This window comes from Oncorhynchus nerka, linkage group LG14, assembly GCF_034236695.1.
Source record: "Oncorhynchus nerka isolate Pitt River linkage group LG14, Oner_Uvic_2.0, whole genome shotgun sequence".
NCBI classification, from domain to species: Eukaryota; Metazoa; Chordata; class Actinopteri; order Salmoniformes; family Salmonidae; genus Oncorhynchus; species Oncorhynchus nerka.
The window spans coordinates 39625189-39638125 of record NC_088409.1 but is presented as its reverse complement, the minus strand read 5'-3'; the positions used below and the strand labels follow the sequence as shown (position 1 = coordinate 39638125).

General features: G+C 48.4%; 1 pseudogene; it reads left to right on the top strand.

Moving 5' to 3' along the window:
• LOC115142231 (protein PTHB1-like) overlaps positions 1 to 12937 on the top strand; it is a 159976-nt pseudogene that overhangs the window by 23468 nt on the left and 123571 nt on the right.

Genomic DNA, 12937 nt, shown 5'->3' with positions numbered 1-12937 from the left:
CGAGCAGTTAACCCACTACTACAACATAGCAGAGCAGCTAACCCACTTCTACAACATAGCAGAGCAGCTAACCCACTACTACAACATAGCAGAGCAGCTAACCCACTACTATAACACAACATAGCAGATCAGCTACCCCACCACTACAACACAACATAGCAGAGCAGCTAACCCACTACTACAACACAACATAGCAGAGCAGCTAACCCACTACTACAACATAGCAGAGCAGCTAACCCACTACTACAACATAGCAGAGCAGCTGACCCACTACTACAACATAGCAGAGCAGCTAACCCACTACTATAACACAACATAGCAGAGCAGCTAACCCACTACTACAACACAACATAGCAGAGCAGCTAACCCACTACTACAACACAACATAGCAGAGCAGCTAACCCACTACTACAAAATAGCAGAGCAGCTAACCCACTACTACAACATAGCAGAGCAGCTGACCCACTACTACAACACAACATAGCAGAGCAGCTAACCCACCACTACAACACAACATAGCAGAGAAGCTAACCCACTACTACAACATAGCAGAGCAGCTAACCCACTACTATAACACAACATAGCAGAGCACCTACCCCACTACTACAACACAACATAGCAGAGCAGCTAACCCACTACTACAACATAGCAGAGCAGTTAACCCACTACTACAACATAGCAGAGCAGCTAACCCACTACTACCACGCAACTTAGCAGAGCAGTTAACCCACTACTACAACATAGCAGAGCAGCTAACCCACTACTACAACATAGCAGAGCAGCTAACCCACCACCACAACATAGCAGAGCAGCTAACCCACCACCACAACATAGCAGAGCAGCTAACCCACCACCACAACATATCAGAGCAGCGAACCCACTACTACAACATAGCAGAGCAGCAAACCCACTACTACAACATAGCAGAGCAGCTAACCCACTACTACAACATAGCAGAGCAGCTAACCCACTACTACAACATAGCAGAGCAGCTAACCCACCACCACAACATAGCAGAGCAGCTAACCCACTACTACAACATAGCAGAGCAGCTAACCCACTACTACAACACAACTTAGCCGAGCAGTTAACCCACTACTACAACATAGCAGAGCAGCTAACCCACTTCTACAACATAGCAGAGCAGCTAACCCACTACTACAACACAACTTAGCCGGGCAGTTAACCCACTACTACAACATAGCAGAGCAGCTAACCCACTACTACAACATAGCAGAGCAGCTAACCCACTACTACAACATAGCAGAGCGGCTAACCCACCACCACAACATAGCAGAGCAGCTAACCCACTACTACAACATAGCAGAGCAGCTAACCCACTACTACAACACAACTTAGCCGAGCAGTTAACCCACTACTACAACATAGCAGAGCAGCTAACCCACTTCTACAACATAGCAGAGCAGCTAACCCACTACTACAACATAGCAGAGCAGCTAACCCACTACTATAACACAACATAGCAGATCAGCTACCCCACCACTACAACACAACATAGCAGAGCAGCTAACCCACTACTACAACACAACATAGCAGAGCAGCTAACCCACTACTACAACATAGCAGAGCAGCTAACCCACTACTACAACATAGCAGAGCAGCTGACCCACTACTACAACATAGCAGAGCAGCTGACCCACTACTACAACATAGCAGAGCAGCTAACCCACTACTATAACACAACATAGCAGAGCAGCTAACCCACTACTACAACACAACATAGCAGAGCAGCTAACCCACTACTACAAAATAGCAGAGCAGCTAACCCACTACTACAAAATAGCAGAGCAGCTAACCCACTACTATAACACAACATAGCAGAGCAGCTGACCCACTACTACAACACAACATAGCAGAGCAGCTAACCCACCACTACAACACAACATAGCAGAGAAGCTAACCCACCACTACAACACAACATAGCAGAGAAGCTAACCCACTACTACAACATAGCAGAGCAGCTAACCCACTACTATAACACAACATAGCAGAGCACCTACCCCACTACTACAACACAACATAGCAGAGCAGCTAACCCACTACTACAACATAGCAGAGAAGCTAACCCACTACTACAACACAACATAGCAGAGCAGCTAACCCACTACTACAACATAGCAGAGCAGCTAACCCACTACAACACAACATAGCAGAGCAGCTAACCCACTACTACAAGACAACATAGCAGAGCAGCTAACCCACTACTACAACATAGCAGAGCAGCTAACCCACTACTACAACATAGCAGAGCAGCTAACCCACTTCTACAACATAGCAGAGCAGCTAACCCACTACTACACCACAACATAGCAGAGCAGCTAACCCACTACTATAACACAATATAGCAGAGCAGCTAACCCACCACCACAACTTAGCAGAGCAGCTAACACACCACTACAACATAGCAGAGCAGCTAACACACTACTAAAACATAGCAGAGCAGCTAACCCACTACTACAACATAGCAGAGCAGTTAACCCACTACTACAACATAGCAGAGCAGCTAACCCACCACCACAACATAGCAGAGCAGCTAACCCACCACCACAACATAGCAGAGCAGCTAACCCACCACCACAACATAGCAGAGAAGCTAACCCACCACCACAACATAGCAGAGCAGCTAACCCACTACTACAACATAGCAGAGCAGCTAACCCACCACCACAACATAGCAGAGCAGCGAACCCACTACTACAACATAGCAGAGCAGCAAACCCACTACTACAACATAGCAGAGCAGCTAGCCCACTACTACAACATAGCAGAGCAGCTAACCCACTACTACAACATAGCAGAGCAGCTAACCCACCACCACAACATAGCAGAGCAGCTAACCCACTACTACAACATAGCAGAGCAGCTAACCCACTTCTACAACATAGCAGAGCAGCTAACCCACTACTACAACACAACTTAGCCGGGCAGTTAACCCACTACTACAACATAGCAGAGCAGCTAACCCACTACTACAACATAGCAGAGCAGCTAACCCACTACTACAACATAGCAGAGCAGCTAACCCACTACTACAAGACAACATAGCAGAGCAGCTAACCCACTACTACAACATAGCAGAGCAGCTAACCCACTACTACAACATAGCAGAGCAGCTAACCCACTTCTACAACATAGCAGAGCAGCTAACCCACTACTATAACACAACATAGCAGATCAGCTACCCCACCACTACAACACAACATAGCAGAGCAGCTAATCCACTACTATAACATAGCAGAGCAGCTAACCCACTACTACAACATAGCAGAGCAGCTAACCCACTACTACAACACAACATAGCAGAGCAGCTAACCCACTACTATAACACAATATAGCAGAGCAGCTAACACACTACTACAACATAGCAGAGCAGCTAACCCACTACTACAACATAGCAGAGCAGCTAACCCACTACTACAACATAGCAGAGCAGCTAACCCACTACTACAACATAGCAGAGCAGTTAACCCACTACTACAACATAGCAGAGCAGCTAAACCACTACTACCACACAACTTAGCAGAGCAGCTAACCCACCACCACAACATAGCAGAGCAGCTAACCCACCACCACAACATAGCAGAGCAGCGAACCCACTACTACAACATAGCAGAGCAGCAAACCCACTACTACAACATAGCAGAGCAGCTAACCCACTACTACAACATAGCAGAGCAGCTAACCCACTACTACAACATAGCAGAGCAGCTAACCCACCACCACAACATAGCAGAGCAGCTAACCCACTACTACAACATAGCAGAGCAGCTAACCCACTACTACAACACAACATAGCAGAGCAGCTAACCCACTACTACAACATAGCAGAGCGGCTAACCCACCACCACAACATAGCAGAGCAGCTAACCCACTACTACAACATAGCAGAGCAGCTAACCCACTACTACAACACAACTTAGCCGAGCAGTTAACCCACTACTACAACATAGCAGAGCAGCTAACCCACTTCTACAACATAGCAGAGCAGCTAACCCACTACTACAACATAGCAGAGCAGCTAACCCACTACTATAACACAACATAGCAGATCAGCTACCCCACCACTACAACACAACATAGCAGAGCAGCTAACCCACTACTACAACACAACATAGCAGAGCAGCTAACCCACTACTACAACATAGCAGAGCAGCTAACCCACTACTACAACATAGCAGAGCAGCTGACCCACTACTACAACATAGCAGAGCAGCTAACCCACTACTATAACACAACATAGCAGAGCAGCTAACCCACTACTACAACACAACATAGCAGAGCAGTTAACCCACTACTACAACATAGCAGAGCAGCTAACCCACTACTACAACATAGCAGAGCAGCTAACCCACCACCACAACATAGCAGAGCAGCTAACCCACCACCACAACATAGCAGAGCAGCTAACCCACCACCACAACATAGCAGAGCAGCTAACCTACTACTACAACACAACATAGCAGAGCAGCTAACCCACTACTACAACATAACAGAGCAGCTAACCCACCACCACAACATAGCAGAGCAGCTAACCTACTACTACAACACAACATAGCAGAGCAGCTAACCCACCACCACAACATAGCAGAGCAGCTAACCCACCACCACAACATAGCAGAGCAGCTAACCTACTACTACAACACAACATAGCAGAGCAGCTAACCCACTACTACAACATAACAGAGCAGCTAACCCACTACTACAACATAGCAGAGCAGCTAACCCACTACTACAACATAGCAGAGCAGCTAACCCACCACCACAACATAGCAGAGCAGCGAACCCACTACTACAACATAGCAGAGCAGCAAACCCACTACTACAACATAGCAGAGCAGCTAACCCACTACTACAACATAGCAGAGCAGCTAACCCACTACTACAACATAGCAGAGCAGCTAACCCACCACCACAACATAGCAGAGCAGCTAACCCACTACTACAACATAGCAGAGCAGCTAACCCACTACTACAACACAACTTAGCCGAGCAGTTAACCCACTACTACAACATAGCAGAGCAGCTAACCCACTTCTACAACATAGCAGAGCAGCTAACCCACTACTACAACATAGCAGAGCGGCTAACCCACCACCACAACATAGCAGAGCAGCTAACCCACTACTACAACATAGCAGAGCAGCTAACCCACTACTACAACACAACTTAGCCGAGCAGTTAACCCACTACTACAACATAGCAGAGCAGCTAACCCACTTCTACAACATAGCAGAGCAGCTAACCCACTACTACAACATAGCAGAGCAGCTAACCCACTACTATAACACAACATAGCAGATCAGCTACCCCACCACTACAACACAACATAGCAGAGCAGCTAACCCACTACTACAACACAACATAGCAGAGCAGCTAACCCACTACTACAACATAGCAGAGCAGCTAACCCACTACTACAACATAGCAGAGCAGCTGACCCACTACTACAACATAGCAGAGCAGCTAACCCACTACTATAACACAACATAGCAGAGCAGCTAACCCACTACTACAACACAACATAGCAGAGCAGTTAACCCACTACTACAACATAGCAGAGCAGCTAACCCACTACTACAACATAGCAGAGCAGCTAACCCACCACCACAACATAGCAGAGCAGCTAACCCACCACCACAACATAGCAGAGCAGCTAACCCACCACCACAACATAGCAGAGCAGCTAACCTACTACTACAACACAACATAGCAGAGCAGCTAACCCACTACTACAACATAACAGAGCAGCTAACCCACCACCACAACATAGCAGAGCAGCTAACCTACTACTACAACACAACATAGCAGAGCAGCTAACCCACCACCACAACATAGCAGAGCAGCTAACCCACCACCACAACATAGCAGAGCAGCTAACCTACTACTACAACACAACATAGCAGAGCAGCTAACCCACTACTACAACATAACAGAGCAGCTAACCCACTACTACAACATAGCAGAGCAGCTAACCCACTACTACAACATAGCAGAGCAGCTAACCCACCACCACAACATAGCAGAGCAGCGAACCCACTACTACAACATAGCAGAGCAGCAAACCCACTACTACAACATAGCAGAGCAGCTAACCCACTACTACAACATAGCAGAGCAGCTAACCCACTACTACAACATAGCAGAGCAGCTAACCCACCACCACAACATAGCAGAGCAGCTAACCCACTTCTACAACATAGCAGAGCAGCTAACCCACTACTACAACACAACTTAGCCGGGCAGTTAACCCACTACTACAACATAGCAGAGCAGCTAACCCACTACTACAACATAGCAGAGCAGCTAACCCACTACTACAACATAGCAGAGCGGCTAACCCACCACCACAACATAGCAGAGCAGCTAACCCACTACTACAACATAGCAGAGCAGTTAACCCACTACTATAACACAACATAGCAGATCAGCTACCCCACCACTACAACACAACATAGCAGAGCAGCTAACCCACTACTACAACACAACATAGCAGAGCAGCTAACCCACTACTACAACATAGCAGAGCAGCTAACCCACTACTACAACATAGCAGAGCAGCTGACCCACTACTACAACATAGCAGAGCAGCTAACCCACTACTATAACACAACATAGCCGAGCAGCTAACCCACTACTACAACATAGCAGAGCAGCTAACCCACTACTACAACATAGCAGAGCAGCTAACCCACTACTACAACATAGCAGAGCAGCTAACCCACTACTACAACACAACATAGCAGAGCAGTTAACCCACTACTACAACATAGCAGAGCAGCTAACCCACTACTACAACATAGCAGAGCAGCTAACCCACTACTATAACACAACATAGCCGAGCAGCTAACCCACTACTACAACACAACATAGCAGAGCAGTTAACCCACTACTACAACATAGCAGAGCAGCAAACCCACTACTACAACATAGCAGAGCAGCTAACCCACTACTACAACACAACTTAGCCGGGCAGTTAACCCACTACTACAACATAGCAGAGCAGCTAACCCACTACTACAACATAGCAGAGCAGCTAACCCACTACTACAACATAGCAGAGCGGCTAACCCACCACCACAACATAGCAGAGCAGCTAACCCACTACTACAACATAGCAGAGCAGTAACCCACTATAACACAACATAGCAGATCAGCTAACCCACCACTACAACACAACATAGCAGAGCAGTTAACCCACTACTACAACATAGCAGAGCAGTTAACCCACTACTACAACATAGCAGAGCAGCTAACCCACTACTACAACATAGCAGAGCAGCAAACCCACTACTACAACATAGCAGAGCAGTTAACCCACTACTATAACACAACATAGCAGATCAGCTACCCCACTACTACAACACAACATAGCAGAGCAGTTAACCCACTACTACAACATAGCAAAGCAGCTAACCCACTACTACAACATAGCAGAGCAGCAAACCCACTACTACAACATAGCAGAGCAGTTAACCCACTACTACAACATAGCAGAGCAGCTAACCCACTACTATAACACAACATAGCCGAGCAGCTAACCCACTACTACAACACAACATAGCAGAGCAGCTAACCCACTACTACAACTTAGCAGAGCAGCAAACCCACTACTACAACATAGCGGAGCCGCCCCAACAAATCAAGCAGAACTGTAGGCTGCATACATTTTTCCACAGCACGTATACCATTCTACAAGTAATTTAGTCCGGCAGCAATCAGGTCTATGTTCTGTCATTGTGTGTACTTTTCTGTGATGCCAGTATGATTCCACCAGGTTGTCATGTGTTAATGTCCTAAGCCTATGTGTTGAATTAACCTTTATTCAATGCTCATGTAACGTTTGTCTTTTATTCTCTCCCCTCAGACCACCACTCTCTGTGTATCCAGTCCATGGACGGCATGCTGATGTTCTTTGAGCAGGAGAGTTAATCATTTGGCCGTTTCCTCCCTGGCTTCCTCCTGCCTGGTCCTCTGTGTTACTGCTCCCGCACTGACACCTTCCTCACTGTGTCCTCAGCATGACAGGTGGAGAGCTACAGGTACACACACTGCAAAAAACACACATACACACACCCTGCAAAACATACACATACTCTGCAAAACACACACATGTTCTGCAAAGCACGCACACACGTACACACACACCCTCCTCAGGGGAAAGTAAGTGAATGAAAAAGTGAGTGAGTGAAGAAGTGTACTCTTCGCCTCTGAAGTCTGCCTGCCTGCTACTCCGCACTATATCTTTAAATACATCTGTGGTGCAGCAGACGGGAGGCCATTTTCTAGTCCTCCTAACGCCACAAACCACTGCACCATCTTTAAATAATAGGGGAGGGTGTTCTGTGTGTGTGTTTGCTTGTCTCTGCATGTGTGCGCCTCCATCTGTGTGTGTGTGTGTGTGTGTGTGTGTGTGTGTGTGTGTGTGTGTGTGTGTGTGTGTGTGTGTGTGTGTGTGTGTGTGTAAATAGGGGATACTGCAGATGGCAGATTGGGTGTATCGGGCCCTATTGCCACAGCTGAGTCTGGTTATTCTCGGTGCTAAGTTAACATTTTCACATCCTAATGAAATGTCCACTCATTGATCGCCACAGCTCCCCATGTAAGCCCTGTCTTTATTTTCCTCTGCTTTGGCCGATCATCGCACCTCCACAATAATCACAGTTACCTTCCTCTACAAACACACGCTGGGATTTTCCTTTTTAACGCTACTGCTAAAACCGGACAGAAATTGGGGAAAGGCCGAAGAGTGTGTGTGTTTCGGTGTGTGAAACCCGGCCTTCCAGCTGTTTGTTATCCCAGATTTCTCCGATTATCAAGAGCTTCCCCAGACGAGATATCACTGCGGAAACGCTGACCCCCCCCCCCCCGTTTCCCCCCTTCCCCTCCTCCCTCTCTTCAATTCTCAGACTGTATATATGAATTCTAATAAAAATAATTCTGCCCAGGATAAAGTGCTCTATGTCCCCAGTTAACACTTGGCTGTGTCTAGACTTGGTCTCTGTGGCTTGAATCCCACTTTCTGATCAAATCTACAATCAAAAGTTATGAAAACTGTAGATACGAAGAGAGCTACATTTTGGTAATGAAAATCCTGCATATTAGTTAGAAATAGCCTTGCTCTGAGTGTCATGTACTGCATAATATCAGTCAGCTAGGGAACTGTTCCACTCCCTCGGTTTGTTTAGCCAGTAATGTTGATTTTCTCTCCGCTTGAGGGTTAATATCAGGGCAGTATTGGGTAGATATCCTCTTTCATATAAATGACTGGGCTGTTTCCTCTGGCTGTAGACGTCCCACGCTGGCTGCTGAGTGACACACACACTCACTCTGTGTCTCTCTGGGCTGTCTGAGACACGGAGAGACTCTATCCAACCTGAAGCGGTTGACTGGGTTTGTGTGGGTTGAACTGGTTAAAGGTGAGGCTCGTGGGATGTGTGTACACATGATCATGTCTCCCTCCAGTCCCTCGACTTCTTGGCACTGACGGAAACATGGATCACCACAGACAACACTGCTACTCCTACTGCTCTCTCTTCGTCTGCCCACGTGTTCTCGCACACCCCGAGAGCTTCTGGTCAGCGGGGTGGTGGCACCGGGATCCTCATCTCTCCCAAGTGGTCATTCTCTCTTTCTCCCCTTACCCATCTGTCTATCGCCTCCTTTGAATTCCATGCTGTCACAGTTACCAGCCCTTTCAAGCTTAACATCCTTATCATTTATCGCCCTCCAGGTTCCCTCGGAGAGTTCATCAATGAGCTTGATGCCTTGATAAGCTCCTTTCCTGAGGACGGCTCACCTCTCACAGTTCTGGGCGACTTTAACCTCCCCACGCCTACCTTTGACTCATTCCTCTCTGCCTCCTTCTTTCCACTCCTCTCCTCTTTTGACCTCACCCTCTCACCTTCCCCCTACTCACAAGGCAGGAAATACGCTCGACCTCATCTTTACTAGATGCTGTTCTTCCACTAACCTCGTTGCAACTCCCCTCCAAGTCTCCGACCACTACCTTGTATCCTTTTCCCTCTCGCTCTCATCCAACACTTCCCACACTGCCCCTACTCGGATGGTATCGCGCCGTCCCAACCTTCGCTCTCTCTCCCCGCTACTCTCTCCTCTTCCATCCTATCATCTCTTCCCTCTGCTCAAACCTTCTCCAACCTATCTCCTGATTCTGCCTCCTCAACCCTCCTCTCCTCCCTTTCTGCATCCTTTGACTCTCTATGTCCCCTATCCTCCAGGCCGGCTCGGTCCTCCCCTCCCGCTCCGTGGCTCGACGACTCATTGCGAGCTCACAGAACAGGGCTCCGGGCAGCCGAGCGGAAATGGAGGAAAACTCGCCTCCCTGCGGACCTGACATCCTTTCACTCCCTCCTCTCTACATTTTCCTCTTCTCTCTCTGCTGCTAAAGCCACTTTCTACCACACTAAATTCCAAGCATCTGCCTCTAACCCTAGGAAGCTCTTTGCAACCTTCTCCTCCCTCCTGAATCCTCCTCCCCCCCCTCCTCCCTCTCTGCAGATGACTTCGTCAACCATTTTGAAAAGAAGGTCGACGACATCCGATCCTCGTTTGCTAAGTCAAACGACACCGCTGGTTCTGCTCACACTGCCCTACCCTGTGCTCTGACCTCTTTCTCCCCTCTCTCTCCAGATGAAATCTCGCGTCTTGTGACGGCCGGCCGCCCTACAACCTGCCCGCTTGACCCTATCCCCTCCTCTCTTCTCCAGACCATTTCCGGAGACCTCCTCCCTTACCTCACCTCGCTCATCAACTCATCCCTGACCGCTGGCTACGTCCCTTCCGTCTTCAAGAGAGCGAGAGTTGCACCCCTTCTGAAAAAACCTACACTCGATCCCTCCGATGTCAACAACTACAGACCAGTATCCCTTCTTTCTTTTCTCTCCAAAACTCTTGAACGTGCCGTCCTTGGCCAGCTCTCCCGCTATCTCTCTCAGAATGACCTTCTTGATCCAAATCAGTCAGGTTTCAAGAGTAGTCATTCAACTGAGACTGCTCTTCTCTGTATCACGGAGGCGCTCCGCACTGCTAAAGCTAACTCTCTCTCCTCTGCTCTCATCCTTCTAGACCTATCGGCTGCCTTCGATACTGTGAACCATCAGATCCTCCTCTCCACCCTCTCCGAGTTGGGCATCTCCGGCGCGGCCCACGCTTGGATTGCGTCCTACCTGACAGGTCGCTCCTACCAGGTGGCGTGGCGAGAATCCGTCTCCACACCACGTGCTCTCACCACTGGTGTCCCCAGGGCTCTGTTCTAGGCCCTCTCCTATTCTCGCTATACACCAAGTCACTTGGCTCTGTCATAACCTCACATGGTCTCTCCTATCATTGCTATGCAGACGACACACAATTAATCTTCTCCTTTCCCCCTTCTGATGACCAGGTGGCGAATCGCATCTCTGCATGTCTGGCAGACATATCCGTGTGGATGACGGATCACCACCTCAAGCTGAACCTCGGCAAGACGGAGCTGCTCTTCCTCCCGGGAAGGACTGCCCGTTCCATGATCTCGCCATCACGGTTGACAACTCCATTGTGTCCTCCTCCCAGAGCGCTAAGAACCTTGGCGTGATCCTGGACAACACCCTGTCGTTCTCAACTAACATCAAGGCGGTGGCCCGTTCCTGTAGGTTCATGCTCTACAACATCCGCAGAGTACGACCCTGCCTCACACAGGAAGCGGCGCAGGTCCTAATCCAGGCACTTGTCATCTCCCGTCTGGATTACTGCAACTCGCTGTTGGCTGGGCTCCCTGCCTGTGCCATTAAACCCCTACAACTCATCCAGAACGCCGCAGCCCGTCTGGTGTTCAACCTTCCCAAGTTCTCTCACGTCACCCGCTCCTCCGCTCCCTCCACTGGCTTCCAGTTGAAGCTCGCATCCGCTACAAGACCATGGTGCTTGCCTACGGAGCTGTGAGGGGAACGGCACCTCAGTACCTCCAGGCTCTGATCAGGCCCTACACCCAAACAAGGGCACTGCGTTCATCCACCTCTGGCCTGCTCGCCTCCCTACCACTGAGGAAGTACAGTTCCCGCTCAGCCCAGTCAAATCTGTTCGCTGCTCTGGCCCCCCAATGGTGGAACAAACTCCCTCACGACGCCAGGACAGCGGAGTCAATCACCACCTTCCGGAGACACCTGAAACCCCACCTCTTTAAGGAATACCTAGGATAGGATAAAGTAATCCCTCTCACCCCCTCCCCTGAAAAGATTTAGATGCACTACTGTTCCACTGGAGGTCATAAGGTGAATGCACCAATTTGTAAGTCGCTCTGGATAAGAGCGTCTGCTAAATGACTTAAATGTAAATGTAAATCATACATTTCATACACACAACCGTGCATGCATATTATGCACATATTTATACTCATGTAAACACACACACACACACACCCTCCCTGCTCCGCTGGGCTGGCCTGAGCTGTGGAATTCTGAATGTGTGTGTGCTCACCATTTATAACCAGTGTGCATGCTGGTGAATCATTTCTTCAAGGTTTGCACTCTATCATCGCTCATGCACTCGCCACACACACACTCTTTGTGATTCTATGTGTTAGGTCTCATTCACACTAGCTCATTCACCAACATATCTAACCATAGTACTCTGCCCTTAAAAGGCCTTTGGCTAGATGGTGCCAAACTCTCCCATCCATTTAGGATTGAGGCCTTCAGATTTCTTATAGCTTATCAAAAATAATGTATGAATGCAAACCAAAGTGCACTTATTCGATGTGCATTTGTCAGGAGTGTACTCCATTTGAAACTGCAACTAGTAACGGCAAAATAGGTCCCGGTTCCTCTCCCTCCACCTTCCCATTGGCACTGCTTGCTGTTGTCTTTGGACATGTTCATTCCTTCATTCTTTTCTCAAGAGAGCGAGAGAGAAAAATACTTTC